The 17038-nt window shown below is 38.1% G+C and overlaps 1 pseudogene; it reads left to right on the top strand.

The window, feature by feature from the left end:
* The first annotated feature begins 875 nt into the window (after positions 1–875).
* LOC127100440 (uncharacterized) lies at positions 876–13087 on the top strand (annotated as a pseudogene).
* The last annotated feature ends 3951 nt before the right edge of the window (positions 13088–17038 follow it).

Raw genomic sequence — 17038 nt, forward strand, 5'->3', positions numbered from 1 at the left:
TCGGTTCCAATTGTGCCTTGTTTCCTAAGAAAGGATGTCAAAACATTTAAGGAAATATTAGATTTGATTTGATTTGATTCTGCAGAAGATTGTGCAGCAATCTGATTTGACTTGGTCTGTTGTTTATTTTAGCCCAAAGCCCATGCTTTTCTAGTGTTATTTAAAGAACAACTCTAAACCTAAGAAGACATCAAAGTTGCGCATGAGATAGTCTTTGTTAGGGTTTAGTTTGTTCATTGTTTTTGTGATCCATTATTGTATCACTTAGATACTTGAATTGGATTGAGTTTTATGAGTTGTAATTGTGAATCAGTCATAAGATTTTAAGCAAGAGTGGATTATGTTTCATTGGAAGTGTGTCTTTTGTTTATTCTTAGAAATTTCTATCATTGTTGCGTGATTAATGGGAAGTGAGAAGGACCTCATATCTAGGAGAGTCTTAGATAGAAATTCCAAGGGTAGTGATTAGGTGAGAAGTTTGTAAAAGCAGAGGTTGTTTAGAACTTCAAAATAATACTATTTTAGTGGACTTCCTTCATGGCTTGGATGCCCCTATATGTAAGTGACGTTGCACCGAACTGGGTTAACAATTGACCTGTGTTGTTTACTTCTTGGTATTTACTTTAACACTGTAATTGTTTCTAGTGTGACATGTCATGATCGTGGTGTCGTGACATTGTAAATGATATCTGGTATATGCGTACCGGAATTTCAATTGGCGTCAGAGAAGGCACCCTGTTCTATTTTTGGTAAGCTCCATGGAGATATTTTCTAGTAATATAGACAAGGAATGAGGATTTGTCAACAGACCACCTATTATGGATGGCACCAAGTATGATTACTAGAAGGCATGTATGGTGTCTTTTCTAAAATCTATGGATAGCAAAACATGGAAAGTGGTTATCAAAGGTTGGGAACATCATGTGGTGCAAGACAAAGATGGGAAGGATGCAACTAATTTGAATCCTGAAAAGGACTGGTCTAAGGAAGAATATGAACTTGCTCTTGGAAACTTCAAATCCTTGAATGCCTTGTTCAATGTAGTTGACAAAAACATATTCATGTTAATAAATACGTGTACTGTGGCCAAAGATGCATGGGAAATCCTCAAAACTACTCATGAAGGCACATTAAAAGTTAAAATGTCAAGACTTTAATTTCTCACCACCAAATTTGAGAATCTTAGGATGAAAGATGATGAGTGTATTCATGATTTCCACATGAATATCCTTGATATTTCTAATTCATCTAGTGCTGTGGGAGAGAAGATGTCAGAGAAAAAGCTTGTTAGAAAAATCCTCAAGTCTTTGCCTAAGAAGTTTGACATGAAGGTCACAGTTATTGAAGAAGCACAAGACATCTGCAACATGAAAGTGGAGGGGCTTACTGAGTCACTTCAAACTTTTAAATTGGCTATTAGTGATAGATTTGAAAAGAAGAACAAAAGCATATCTTTTATCTACAACACTAATTATGAAGAAGCTCAATGTGACATGGAGACTAATGAAGGAATATGCAATTCAATAAGGTGTTGAATAAAATGCATAGGAAGCCAATACCTAATGTCAAGAATGTAACACCCCGATAAAAATAAGATAATTATTTAATTTAAGTTAATATTATATTTATTAATTTAATTAAATAATTGGAATTATTGGAATATTATTATTATTATTATTATTGGAATAATAATTATTGGAAAATATATATAAGTTGGAAATAAGGAAAAAAGAGTTCCATTTTGGTAAAAAGAGTTTTCACGTGAAAGCAGAGAAGCGGCTGAAAAGAGGAAAAGGGCAAAGAGGCAGAGCAAGAGGAAGAAGGTTGGAGAAGAGAAGAGCTTGAGGCTAAAGGATTGCCGGATTAACTCAGGTAAGGGGGGTTTATCGTCGTTTAATGGGTATTATGGGTTAACATGTAATGGGTAGTGATAAGCTGTTGATTTGACCCTAATTGGATTATGAATGTTGAAAAATTGTGATGAATAGATGATGTGAAAACTGTAATTGAATCTGTATTTGTATGAGTTGTGATTTCCCAAACGTATAGCTTTTTACGGAATCGGAATCGGAGGTCCGGAAGTCCTCCAACGGCGGAAAATGCGGAGAATTCTGCATTCTGCTCCGTGTTAGCGCAGGAACAGCTTTCTGTCTTGCGTTAACCGGTTAACCCAGGGTGTTAACCGGTTAACACTGTTAGGAATTGTGAGGTATTGCTGTTTTGCTTGCGTTAACCGGTTAACCCAGGGCGTTAACCGGTTAACACTGTTGTGGGTTGTGAAAATATTGCTGTTCTGTCTGCGTTAACCGGTTAACCCAGGGCGTTAACCGGTTAACACTGTTGAATTTTGCCAGAAAGCGTGTTTTGTGCTGCGTTAACCGGTTAACCCAGGGCGTTAACCGGTTAACACTGTTGGAAAAGTGAAAAATTAATATTTTAATGTTGTGAACATAATTGGTGATTGGCCTATATCGGTGTGTGATATAGTAGGGATTATTTCTCGTTGTTTTGAGTAGGATAGGTATTAGTAGAGTGTGCTAATACTGTGACTGAATTATTTGGCATGACATGATATAATTATGTGATAAATATGCTGATGATGTGTGAAAATATGCATAATGTTGTGAATGTATATATTATGTATGTAATTGTGGATGGACTGTTTTATGGCTTAGAGTGTGAGCATATGTCCATTGTGGATTGTTGTTGATGTTGCATGCTAGGTGATTTGGCATAGCATAATGTGGCCTTTATGGTGGTAGCTAATTCCCATGGTGAGGAATTAGTGATGTTAGTCATTTTGGACTGTTGTTGATGTTGCATGCTAGGTAATTAGCGTGCATAGCATGGCCCTTGGGGTGGTAGCTAATTCCCATGGTGAGGAATTAGTGATGTGAGTCACTAGGTCTCAAATGAGTGGGACTAGTGAGCTTGGTAGCCGTACCTGGATTTGGTCGGTGAAGTTGAACTATATGTTCACGAATAGTCGGTACCGCATGCATGGAGTCTCATTGCATAGTGTATGTATGGTGTATAATATGAATGGATGTATTCCAATATTATAAGTGTGTTTTGTGTTGGTGTTGAGCATGAATTGAGATTATACGTGTGCTTTATGTTGGTGTTGAGTATGATGTTTGAGTTGATGTGCCGTTACTAAATGTGTGCTATGATTAGGGTGATGAAATGTGTTAAATTACTTAACATTGCATGATATTTTATAATGCTTATTATATCGATTGAGGAACTCACCCTTACAACTATTTTTCAGGTAACGAGCAGTGATTGGGTAGGAGCTAGTGCTTGAAGTCTAGTGTAGTTCCTTAGTGGGTCATGCTCTGGTAGATGTAACATCGGGATGGGATGTTTTAAATGTTTTATTGTTGGTTGTGAACCATTTTACATGTAATGTGTTACATGTTTTGCATGATTGATTTGATTTCTATCCGCTGCGTATTGTGCAAATGCTTTATGTTTTGAATTAATAAAAGAGCATGACAGTTATTATTACTGAATGGTGTGAAGTGTTTGTGTGACACCCTTAATTGCATATTTACTCTGATTGATATATGTTGTTATTTAAATTAAATATTTGGGGTATTTTAGAAGGGTGTTACATTAGTGGTATCAGAGCATAGTCGGTCGAGTCGAGTCGTAATTATTCTGTTTTCCCTGTACGGGATAGGTGTTGTGTAACCCTATCAGTACTTATTGTTTTAGCTTGTTGGGTTTTCAGAATAGAGATGGCTGGAAGAGGTAGAGACGATGCTGCGATTGCTGAGGCTCTGGGTATGCTAGCTGGAGTACTTGGAGGAAATCCGAATGTTGTGGGAATGGGAGCTGCTCGTCAACTGAGTGAGTTCCAGAAGAACAATCCTCCAATGTTCAAGGGAGCATACGATCCAGATGGCGCTCAGAAGTGGTTGAAGGAGATTGAGAGGATCTTCCGAGTGACTGAGTGTGCCGAGAACCAGAAGGTCAGGTTCGGTACGCATATGCTGTCAGAAGAAGCAGATGATTGGTGGGTTGCTACCCGCACTGAGTTGGAATCTGCTGGGAATACTGAGATCACTTGGGCTGTGTTCAGAGAGAGATTCCTGAGGAAGTACTTTCCAGAGGATGTCAGAGGAAAGAAAGAGATAGAGTTCTTGGAATTGAAGCAGGGCAACCGGTCTGTTACGGAGTATGCTGCTAAGTTCACAGAGCTGTCGAAGTATTACACTCCCTATGATGAGGCTACTGGGGAATTCTCAAAATGTGTGAAGTTTGAGAACGGGTTACGTCCCGAGATCAAGCAGGCTATTGGGTATCAGCGGATTAGAGTGTTTTCTGATTTGGTTGACTGTTGCAGAATTTTTGAACAGGATACCAAAACTAGAGCGGAGAGCTATCAGCAGAGGGTTGATAGGAAAGGCAAGAATCAGAATGATCGTGGGAAGCCGTATGCAGTTGGCAAAGGTTTCCAGAGACAGAATGGGATGAGGAGACCTAGTGGGGGAGACTCCAGTGCCCCTGCTAAGTGTTACAGATGTGGTCAGGCTGGACATCGTTTCCATGAGTGTACCAATGCTGAGAAGAAGTGTTTCAAGTGTGGCAAAGGTGGTCACTTGGCTGCAGAGTGCCGGTTGAAGACTATGACTTGTTTCAACTGTGGAGAGGTGGGTCATATTAGCCCACAGTGTCCTAAGCCGAAGAAAGAGAACCAGTCGGGAGGCAAGGTCTTCGCTTTATCGGGTTCTGAGACTTTTGCAGATGATCGTTTGATCCGAGGTACGTGTTATATTAATGGCTTTCCTCTTGTAGCTATTATTGACACTGGTGCTACTCATTCCTTTATATCTTTGGATTGTGCTGTGAAACTTAAGTTAGAGATATCTGAGATGCATGGAAGTATGGTGATTGATACTCCTGCGAAGGGTTCAGTGACTACTACTTCAGTTTGTTTAAATTGTCCTTTGAGTATTTTTGGTAGAGACTTTGGAATAGACCTAGTGTGTCTTCCACTAGTGCAGATTAATGTTATCCTGGGTATGAACTGGTTGGTGTTTAACCGAGTTCATATCAACTGTTTTGATAATACTGTGATCTTTCCTGAGATTGAGGAAGGAAAGAGTTTGTTTCTATCAGCAAGGCAGGTGAATGAGGCAGTAGCAGATGGGGCAGAGTTGTTTATGCTGTTAGCGACTTTGGAGGCTAAAGATAAACTGGTGATTTGCGATCTAGCTGTGGTGTGTGATTTTCCTGATGTGTTTCCTGAAGAAGTGAATGAATTACCGCCAGAGCGTGAAGTTGAGTTCTCGATTGATTTGGTACCTGGTACTAGGCCGATATCGATGGCTCCGTACCGTATGTCTGCTGTTGAGTTAACTGAATTGAAGAGTCAGCTGGAAGATCTGTTGGATAAGAAATTTATTCGTCCGAGTGTGTCACCGTGGGGTGCACCAGTGTTATTGGTTAAGAAGAAAGAAGGTACTATGAGGTTGTGTGTGGACTACAGGCAACTGAATAAAGTGACGATCAAGAATCGGTATCCTTTGCCAAGGATTGATGATTTGATGGATCAGTTGGTTGGTGCGAGTGTGTTCAGTAAAATAGATTTGAGATCTGGGTATCATCAGATACGTGTGAAAACTGAGGATATTCAGAAGACTGCTTTTAGAACAAGGTATGGACATTATGAGTATTCTGTAATGCCTTTTGGTGTGACTAATGCGCCTGGAGTATTTATGGAGTATATGAATAGGATTTTCCATCCGTACCTAGATCAGTTTGTTGTGGTGTTTATTGATGATATTTTGGTGTATTCGAAATCTGAAGAAGAGCATGCTGAGCATTTGAGGGTGGTTTTAGGAGTTCTACGAGAAAAGAAGTTATTTGCTAAACTGTCCAAGTGTGAATTTTGGTTAGAAGAGGTTAGTTTTCTTGGTCATGTGATTTCAAGAGATGGTGTTGCTGTTGATCCTTCTAAGATTGAAGTTGTATCTAAGTGGGAAGCTCCGAAGTCAGTTTCTGAGATAAGGAGTTTTCTTGGACTTGCAGGTTATTATAGGAAATTCATTGAGGGATTTTCTAAGTTGGCATTACCGTTGACGATGTTGACTAGAAAGGGGCAAGCTTTTGTTTGGGACTCAAAATGTGAAGAAGGTTTCCAAGAGTTAAAGAGAAGGTTGACTACTGCTCCTATTCTGATATTACCGAGTTCGTCGGAATCATTTGAGGTTTACTGTGATGCTTCATTGTTGGGTTTGGGTGGTGTGTTGATGCAGAACAAGCAGGTTATAGCTTATGCTTCGAGACAACTGAGGGTTCATGAGAGGAACTATCCGACACACGATTTAGAGTTGGCAGCTGTGGTATTTGTTCTGAAGTTATGGAGGCATTACTTGTACGGGTCAAGATTTGAGGTTTTCAGTGACCATAAAAGTTTAAAGTATTTGTTTGATCAGAAAGACCTGAATATGAGACAGAGGAGATGGTTAGAGTTTCTGAAGGATTATGACTTTGGTTTGAATTACCATCCGGGTAAAGCAAACTTAGTGGCTGATGCATTGAGTCGGAAATCATTGCATATGTCTATGTTAATGGTTCAGGAATTGGATTTAATTGAGCAGTTTAGAGACTTGAGTTTGGTGTGTGAGAGTACTCACAATAGTGTTAAATTGGGAATGTTGAAGTTAACGAGTGGTATTCTGGATGAGATTAGAGAGGGTCAGAAATCCGATGTGCTTTTGGTTGATAAGTTGACTCTAGTGAATCAAGGTCAAGGTGGCGAATTCAGAGTGGATGAGAATGGTGTTTTGAAATTTGGTAATCGGGTGTGTATTCCGGATGTTACCAAACTTAAGAAGAGTATTCTTGAGGAAGGACATCGTAGTGGCCTGAGTATTCATCCTGGGGCTACGAAGATGTATCATGATTTGAAGAAGTTATTTTGGTGGCCGGGAATGAAAAGAGAAATTGCGAGTTTTGTTTATTCTTGTTTGACTTGTCAGAAGTCAAAGATTGAGCATCAGAAGCCGTCTGGGCTAATGCAACCGTTGGCTATTCCAGAGTGGAAGTGGGATAGTATCGGTATGGATTTTGTTTCTGGTTTACCGAGAACAATTAAGAATTTTGAAGCCATTTGGGTGATTGTTGATAGATTGACGAAATCGGCTCATTTCATTCCGATCAGAATGGATTATCCGTTAGAGAGATTAGCCGAGTTGTATATTGAGAAGATTGTAAGTTTGCATGGTATTCCGTCGAGTATTGTTTCGGACAGAGATCCTAGATTTACATCGAAGTTTTGGGAAGGTTTGCAGAAGGCTTTGGGAACTAAGCTGAGATTGAGTTCTGCATATCATCCGCAGACTGATGGTCAGACTGAGAGGACGATTCAGTCACTAGAGGATCTTTTGAGGGCTTGTGTTTTGGAAAAGGGAGGTGCTTGGGATTGTTACTTACCTTTGATTGAGTTTACCTACAACAATAGTTTTCATTCGAGCATTGGTATGGCACCGTTTGAAGCTTTGTATGGTAGGAGATGTCGGACGCCTTTATGTTGGTATGAGTCCGGTGAGAGTGTTGTGGTTGGATCGGAGATTGTTCAACAAACTACGGAAAAGATTAAGATGATTCAGGAGAAGATGAGGATTGCTCAGAGTCGTCAGAAGAGTTATCACGACAAGAGGAGGAAGTCACTTGAGTTTCAAGAGGGAGATCATGTGTTTCTTCGTGTTACTCCGATAACTGGGGTTGGTCGAGCTTTGAAGTCGAAGAAGTTGACACCTCGATTTATTGGTCCTTATCAGATTTTGGAGAGGATATGGGAGGTAGCCTATCGTATCGCTTTACCGCCGTCACTTGCGAATTTGCATGAGGTTTTTCATGTGTCTCAGTTGAGGAGGTACATTCCTGATCCGTCGCATGTTGTCCAAGTAGATGATGTACAGGTGAGAGATAACCTGACTGTTGAAACATCACCTATGAGGATTGAGGATCGAGAGTTGAAGCAGTTGCGGGGTAAAGAGATTGCTTTGGTAAAGGTAGCTTGGGGAGGACCAGCAGGTGGCAATGTGACTTGGGAACTTGAGAATCAAATGAAGGAGTCTTATCCGGAGTTATTCGCTTGAGGTATGTTTTCGAGGACGAAAACTCTTTTAGTGGGGGAGAGTTGTAACACCCCGATAAAAATAAGATAATTATTTAATTTAAGTTAATATTATATTTATTAATTTAATTAAATAATTGGAATTATTGGAATATTATTATTATTATTATTGGAATAATAATTATTGGAAAATATATATAAGTTGGAAATAAGGAAAAAAGAGTTCCATTTTGGTAAAAAGAGTTTTCACGTGAAAGCAGAGAAGCGGCTGAAAAGAGGAAAAGGGCAAAGAGGCAGAGCAAGAGGAAGAAGGTTGGAGAAGAGAAGAGCTTGAGGCTAAAGGATTGCCGGATTAACTCAGGTAAGGGGGGTTTATCGTCGTTTAATGGGTATTATGGGTTAACATGTAATGGGTAGTGATAAGCTGTTGATTTGACCCTAATTGGATTATGAATGTTGAAAAATTGTGATGAATAGATGATGTGAAAACTGTAATTGAATCTGTATTTGTATGAGTTGTGATTTCCCGAACGTATAGCTTTTTACGGAATCGGAATCGGAGGTCCGGAAGTCCTCCAACGGCGGAAAATGCGGAGAATTCTGCATTATGCTCCGTGTTAGCGCAGGAACAGCTTTCTGTCTTGCGTTAACCGGTTAACCCAGGGTGTTAACCGGTTAACACTGTTAGGAATTGTGAGGTATTGCTGTTTTGCTTGCGTTAACCGGTTAACCCAGGGCGTTAACCGGTTAACACTGTTGTGGGTTGTGAAAATATTGTTGTTCTGTCTGCGTTAACCGGTTAACCCAGGGCGTTAACCGGTTAACACTGTTGAATTTTGCCAGAAAGCGTGTTTTGTGCTGCGTTAACCGGTTAACCCAGGGCGTTAACCGGTTAACACTGTTGGAAAAGTGAAAAATTAATATTTTAATATTGTGAACATAATTGGTGATTGGCCTATATCGGTGTGTGATATAGTAGGGATTATTTCTCGTTGTTTTGAGTAGGATAGGTATTAGTAGAGTGTGTTAATACTGTGACTGAATTATTTGGCATGACATGATATAATTATGTGATAAATATGCTGATGATGTGTGAAAATATGCATAATGTTGTGAATGTATATATTATGTATGTAATTGTGGATGGACTGTTTTATGGCTTAGAGTGTGAGCATATGTCCATTGTGGATTGTTGTTGATGTTGCATGCTAGGTGATTTGGCATAGCATAATGTGGCCTTTATGGTGGTAGCTAATTCCCATGGTGAGGAATTAGTGATGTTAGTCATTTTGGACTGTTGTTGATGTTGCATGCTAGGTAATTAGCGTGCATAGCATGACCCTTGGGGTGGTAGCTAATTCCCATGGTGAGGAATTAGTGATGTGAGTCACTAGGTCTCAAATGAGTGGGACTAGTGAGCTTGGTAGCCGTACCTGGATTTGGTCGGTGAAGTTGAACTATATGTTCACGAATAGTCGGTACCGCATGCATGGAGTCTCATTGCATAGTGTATGTATGGCGTATAATATGAATGGATGTATTCCAATATTATAAGTGTGTTTTGTGTTGGTGTTGAGCATGAATTGAGATTATACGTGTGCTTTATGTTGGTGTTGAGTATGATGTTTGAGTTGATGTGCCGTTACTGAATGTGTGCTATGATTAGGGTGATGAAATGTGTTAAATTACTTAACATTGCATGATATTTTATAATGCTTATTATATCGATTGAGGAACTCACCCTTACAACTATTTTTCAGGTAACGAGCAGTGATTGGGTAGGAGCTAGTGCTTGAAGTCTAGTGTAGTTCCTTAGTGGGTCATGCTCTGGTAGATGTAACATCGGGATGGGATGTTTTAAATGTTTTATTGTTGGTTGTGAACCATTTTACATGTAATGTGTTACATGTTTTGCATGATTGATTTGATTTCTATCCGCTGCGTATTGTGCAAATGCTTTATGTTTTGAATTAATAAAAGAGCATGACAGTTATTATTACTGAATGGTGTGAAGTGTTTGTGTGACACCCTTAATTGCATATTTACTCTGATTGATATATGTTGTTATTTAAATTAAATAATTGGGGTATTTTAGAAGGGTGTTACAAAGAACATGTCATTCGACATCAGTAAGAGCAATGGCTTTCAGAGAAAAGCGAGAACAGAGAAGAAGACAAATCAAGGAAAAGGTATTCAGTGTCATGGATATGAGGGCTTTGATCACATTAGATCAGAATGTCCCACGTACCTCAAGAAACAAAAGAAGGGTTTATCTGTTACTTGGTCTGATGATGATTCTGAAGGTGAAACTGATGATGAAACTGTTAAGCATGTTACAACATTCATAGGTAGATATGAATCTGATGAAGATTCATATGATGAGTATGTTTCTTATGAAGAATTGGCTATTTCATACAGAGATTTATGTGTCAAAAGTGAAGAGGTGTGTAAGATAGGAGAAAAGCATAAGAGAATCATAGCTCAACTACAAGCTGAGAAAGAGAATCGTTTGTATACTATATCTGGTCTTCGAGATGAAGTAACCCTATTGAATTGTAAACTTGAAAACATGACCAGATCAGTAATAATGTTGAATAATGGATCTGATATGTTAGATGAAATTCTTCAAGTTGGAAAAGGGGTTGGAAACTTAACAAGTTTAGGTTTTGGTTACCAATCTCTAAAAGGAAAAACCATGTGACAAAATGTATTCCTCCAGAAAGGAAGTATGAGTCCATGAAGACCGACCAAATGTTACATCATCCTTCCCGACATCATGAAACTCAAACTAAAGACAAGTTTTTACCTTGGAAATGCCATTATTATGGTAAATATGGACATATAAAGCCCTTCTGCTACAGACTGTATGGTTATCCAAAACATCCAACATATCCTAGGACTAATCATGTGATGATTAAAACTAGAAAGGAGCAGAAACCTAAGATTAGTGTCTCTAGTCTTATAGTCCATACTTCTCTTAGAGCTTCATCTAGAGAATACCCCTACTTTTACAGTGGTTGTTCAAGACACATGACAGTGGTCAAAAAGTATTTGGTGGACATTAAATTTTACTCCTCTAGTTTTGTCACGTTTAATGATGGAGCTAAAGGTGAAATCAAGGGTATAGGAAAGATAGTTTGCACTGGTCTTCCTAGACTAGATGACGTTCTACTTGTGAAAGGATTGATTACAAGTCTCATCAGTATTAGTCAGTTATGTGATCAAGGTTTAAAAGTCAATTCACCAAGTCAGAATGTTCGGTTACAAATGAAAAGAATTATGTTCTGATGAGAGGAGTTAGGTCTAAAGACAATTGCTATTTATGGATACCACAAGAAACTACATGTTCTTCCACATGCTTAATGTCCAAGGAAGATGAAGTCAAGTTATGGCACCAGAAGCTTGGACATCTGAATCTCAAAGGTATGAAGAAGATTATGTCTGAATAAGCTATTAGAGGTATACAAAAGCTCAAAATTGATGAGGGTAAAGTCTATGGTAAGTGTCAAATTGGGAAGCCAACCAAGATATCACACCCGAAGTTGCAACATCAGACTACTTCCGAAGTGTTAGAACTTCTTCATAGGGACTTAATGGGGCATATACATGTTGAAATTCTTGGTGGAAAGAGGTATGTCTATGTGTTTGTTTATTATTTTTCAAGGTTTACTTGGGTAAATTTTATCAGATAAAAATCAGACACTTTTGAGGTATTTAAAGATCTTTTCAACGCCTTCAAAGAGAGAAGGAAAGTGTGATTAATAGAATCAGAAGTGGCCATGGAAAGGAGTTTGAAAATGAAAAAAATTCTAAATTTTGTTCTTCTGAAGGTATTGGTCACGAGTTTTCATCTCCCATTACTCCTCAGCAAAATGGAGTTGTTGAACACAAGAACATAATATTACAAGAATCAGTTAGAGTCATGCTTCATGCAAAAAATCTTCCTTATCATTTTGGGGCTGAAGCAATGAACACTGCTTGTTATATCCATAATCATATTACTCTAAGAGCTGGTAGTTCATCTACTCTCTATGAAATTTGAAAATGAAGGAAACCTATTGTTAAATATTTTCATGTGTTTGGGAGTAAATGCTACATCCTTGCTGATCGTGATCAGAGGAGAAAGATGGATCCCAAAAGGGATGAAGGGATATTTCTATGATACTCTACAAACAATAGAGCTTATAGGGTAGTTAACTCCAGAACCAAGGTCATGATGGAATTAATGTTGTGGTTGATGATTAAATTGTTTTAAAAGGGACTGATGTCGATGAAGATGTTGGAACATCATCTCAGCAGACTGATGCTTTAGAAAATATGGAAGACATTGAGTCCAACATTGAGCCCGCAAGGACTGAATCAGATAACCCTCAAGCCAACAAAGGTCCCTCTATCAGAATCCAGAAAAATCATCCAATGGAACTTATTATTGGAAATCTTAATGAAGGGATCACCACTAGATCCAGAGATGTGATATCCAATCCTTGCTTTGTCTCAAAGGTTGAACCTAAAAATGTAAAGGAAGTCTTTACTGATGAATTTTAGATCTATTATATCCAAGAAGAACTAGGGCAGTTCAAAAGGAATGAAGTGTGGGACCTAGCTCCTAGGCCTGAAGAGATTAATGTTATTGGCACAAAATGGATCTACAAGAATAAATCTGATGAAAATGGAATCGTGACTAGAAACAAGGTTAGGCTTGTTGCTCAAGGATACACTCAAATTGAATGGGTTGATTTTGATGAGACTTTTGCACTTGTTGCTCGTCTTGAATCCATAAGATTGCTCTTAGGAGTGGCATGTATGCTAAAATTGAAGTTATTCCAGATGGATGTGAAAAGTGAATTCTTGAACGGGTACTTAAATGAAGAAGTATATGTTGAACAACCCAATGGATTCATAGATCCTAGCTTTCCAGATCATGTTTTCAAACTGAACAAAGCATTATATGGTTTAAAGCAAGCACCTAGGGCTTGGTATGAAAGGTCAATTTAGTTTCTTGTCAATAATGGCTACAGGAAATGGGGAATAACCAATACCTTGTTTGTTAAAGAAGAGCGTGGTAAACTCATGATATCCCAAATATATGTTGATGACATTGTGTTTGGAGGGATGTCAAACCAGATGGTTCAACATTTTGTCAAGCAAATACAATCTGAATTTGAGATGAGTCTTGTTGGTGAATTAAGTTATTTTCTTGGTCTTCAAGTTAAGCAAATAGATGATACCATCTTTATTTCTCAAAGCAAGTATGCTAAGAATATAGTAAATAAGTTTGGCATAGAAAATGCTAGCCATAAAAGAACACTTACTACAACACACTTGAAGTTAACCAAGGATGAAAAAGGTGTTAATGTGAATCAAAGTTTGTACAAAAGTATGATTGGTAGTTTGTTGTATCTAACAGCTAGCAGGACAAACATAACTTTTGTTGTAGAAGTTTGTGCTAGATACGAAGATGAGCCTAAAATAAGCCACATTACTCAAGTAAAAAGGATCCTTAAATACATCAATGGTACTAGTGATTATGGAATGTTGTATACTTATAGTCCAAATTCCATGCTTGTTGGGTATTGTGATGTTGATTGGGTAGGTAATGCTAATGATAGAAAAAATACATATGAGGGATGCTTCTTCTTGGGAAACACTCTCATCTCTTGGTTCAGTAAGAAACAAAATTGTGTATTTTTATCTATAGCTGAGGCTGAGTATGTTATTGCAAGAAGCAGTTGTTCTCAACTAATTTGGATGAAGCAAATGCTAAAGGAATATAATGTCAAACAGGATGCCATGACATTGTACTGTGACAATCTGAGTGCAATCAATATATCTAAGAATCCCATTCAATATAGCAGGACAAAGCACATTGATATTCGTCACCAATTTATTAGGGATCTCTTCGAGGACAAAATTGTCACCCTTGAGCATGTAGCTACTGATAAACAACTGGCAAACATTTTCACTAAAGCTTTCGATGCAAATCAATTTGAGAAGATAAGGGGCGAATTGGGAATTCACATATTTGAAGATTTATAACAATTATTGATATGGATGTGTGCAATCAATATTTTCTCTTCCCTCAATTTAGTGGTGCACGGAACTCTAGGGAAATCATTATAAACTTTCCTTATTTTTCCTTCAACACGCCATCATCTCTCTCATACCTACTCCGTAGATTCTATTCTCTCTAATCTCAATAAGTTGTTCATCAGTGTTCTCATTTACCTTCATCTCTCTACTATCAATCTCAATTCCAAAATTGTCATCAATATGTCTAAACCTTCTAGCTCAACACCAAGCAAAAGCACCATAGATCAATCACCCCCTAGGATTGTATGTGCTAATATGGATTATTCAGATGTTGTAACGGATGTCGTTCCTCTCTCTCTGGTTCCAGGACACGTTCCTACTAAAAGGAGGGCTAGAACACCTACTGGGAAAAAGGCTAAGCCTTTCAACTGTAAGTAAATTCTCTAACCCCCTGGGTCGGTTCAAATTCTTTCTAGTGAGATTAGGAATATTGAGCCCTCTGTTGCTGTCAAGAAACCTCACTTTATGACTAGCTTATATCTTGATCTGATTAAAACCATGAATGTCGAACCCGATGTTATTGCATCGGCTAAAGGTTATATTGTTCCAAAAGCAGTGGGTAGTGTTGATTTTACTAAAAAATCGGGCTTTGAAAAACCAGGATCTGACTCTGGTACTGTTAGTATAGATAGCGCTAGATCTGATAAGACCATAGGTCAATCTAGTATAGATGTTGCTGATAAAAATATTGTTGATAAAATTATTAATGTATTAATCTCTTAAATTTTGGGTATTGAATCTAATTATGATGTAGTGTCGGATGTCACGACATCCTTGGCCCAAAGAGATCATTATATTGAAACCCCTCTTGAAAAATCTGATGAAAAGTATGATAGTGAGTCTGTTTCAGTTAAGTCCCCTGAAAAACCTTAAGAGAAAGATGATTCTAGAGAATGTTGTTATGAAGAAGGATCAATTTATAGACATTGTAACTGTAGAAGATCTGGACTCTGATGATGAGCCCATTGGTAAGAGATTGTCTCCAGGGATAGCTAAGAGGTTAAAGAGTGGAAAAGGGAAGCTTGTTGAGTCTACAAGCAAGTCTCTCAAGGCTCCCAAGAAAAGTATAAGTTTTGGTTCTGCAAAAAGGTGGAGCAAGGTTGTAACCCCTGTCACCAAGAAAATATATCTAAATAGGAAGGAAGCCCCCTCTAGTTCTAGTGACACTGAGTATGATGTTGAACATAATGTTTAAGACATCACGCCTCTAAAGAAATCTGGTGGGGAAAAGGTCCCTGCTAATTTCCTTGAAGTTCCCATTGACAATATCTCTTTTCACTCTGTTGAGAATGTTGAAAAATGGAAGTTTGTGTTCCAAAGAAGGTTGGCTTTGGAAAGGGAACTTGGCAAGGATGCCTTTGAGTGCAGAGAAGTGGTGGATCTGATTAAAGAAACAGGTTTGATGAAAAGTATGGATGGTTTGAGAAAGTGTTATGAGATGCTTATAAAAGAGTTCATTGTGAATATTTATAAGGAGTGTGACAACAAGAGGAGTACAGAGTTCAAAAATGTGTATGTGAGAGGAAAGTATGTGAAATTTTCTCCAGAAATCATTAACATGTTCGTGGGCAGAAGTGAAGAGGAACAAGCTGAAGTGGAGGCATCTGACAATGTCATTTGCAAGGAAATCACTGTAAAACAGGTAAAGGAATGGCCTAGAAAAGGGAAACTGTGAGTTGGTTGCTTGAGTGTGAAGTATGTAGTACTTCATAGAATTGGAATTGCTAATTGGGTTCTAACAAATCATACTTCCAACATTGCTCTAGGGTTGGGTAAGTTCATTTACATTGTAGGGACCGAAACCAAGTTTGACTTTAGGTCCTATGTTTTTTACCAAACCATGAAGCATGCTACCTCTTTTGTTGTGAAGATTCCTATAGCCTTTCCCTCCTTAATTTGTGGTGTGATTCTGAGTCAGCACCCTAGTATTTTGATAAGTTCAAACACTTCTTGCAAGAGAGAATCTCCTCTTTCTTTGCATTATAGGCTATTCATAGGGAAACATGTCCCAAACATTGTTATGACATCTGGTAAGGAAACTGCCAAAACTTGCATTGAGAAGAAAATCAGACTAGAAAGTCGGATCAAAGCTGTAACTGAGAAGGGTAATGACGATAATGTGGTTGGTGATGTGGAAGAAGAAGAAATAAAGAGGATGAGAATGCTGATTCAGATGCTGCTACTGATGAAGAAATATATGCCAGTTCTGACATCTGATATTTTTTTATTGTTCCTTCAATGTTTTTTTATGTGGGATGTGCCCTGGATATTTTGTGCACCTTGTGTTCCTTTTATTGATCTGTAATATGTTCTAATGAATGACTTTCCTAATGCATGATTTTTCTGTTTTGTCAACTTTTGGCTAAAAAGGGGGGAGTAATGGTAGTGGTAGTAGAGTAGTTTTTTTTTGCTCTTTTGTGCCTTTTTCCCCTTGAGGGGGAATACTAATGGAGGGGAGTATATGCTATTTAGGGGGCGCATATATGTTTTCTCTTTTAACTTAACGATGACATGCTTCTTAGTCAGTTCATGTGTGTTGTTGTGAAGTGAGATCAAATGTCTTAAAATCCTGAATGTGAGAATTTTTTTCTCTGAAGAAAGTTCTTTTTGGTGAGAGTTTATTTCTCTCTGCTGTTGTACTTTATGAGGCTGGTTTTATCTTGTTCTGTTGCGTATGACTCTGATATATATTGAAGAAGTTCCAAGATTTTTTATTATGTTTTCTTTGAAGAAGCTTTTGTGTGTTTTCTAGTTTTAACAAGTTATGCTTTGCAAAAATTGTTTTTGCCAAAATTTGCCAAAGGGGAAGATTGTTAGGTTGTGTGTTTTATGATTGATAGCATTTTGTTAAAACAA

The sequence above is a fragment of the Lathyrus oleraceus genome, chromosome 1 (assembly GCF_024323335.1).
Source record: "Lathyrus oleraceus cultivar Zhongwan6 chromosome 1, CAAS_Psat_ZW6_1.0, whole genome shotgun sequence".
Taxonomy (NCBI): domain Eukaryota; kingdom Viridiplantae; phylum Streptophyta; class Magnoliopsida; order Fabales; family Fabaceae; genus Lathyrus; species Lathyrus oleraceus.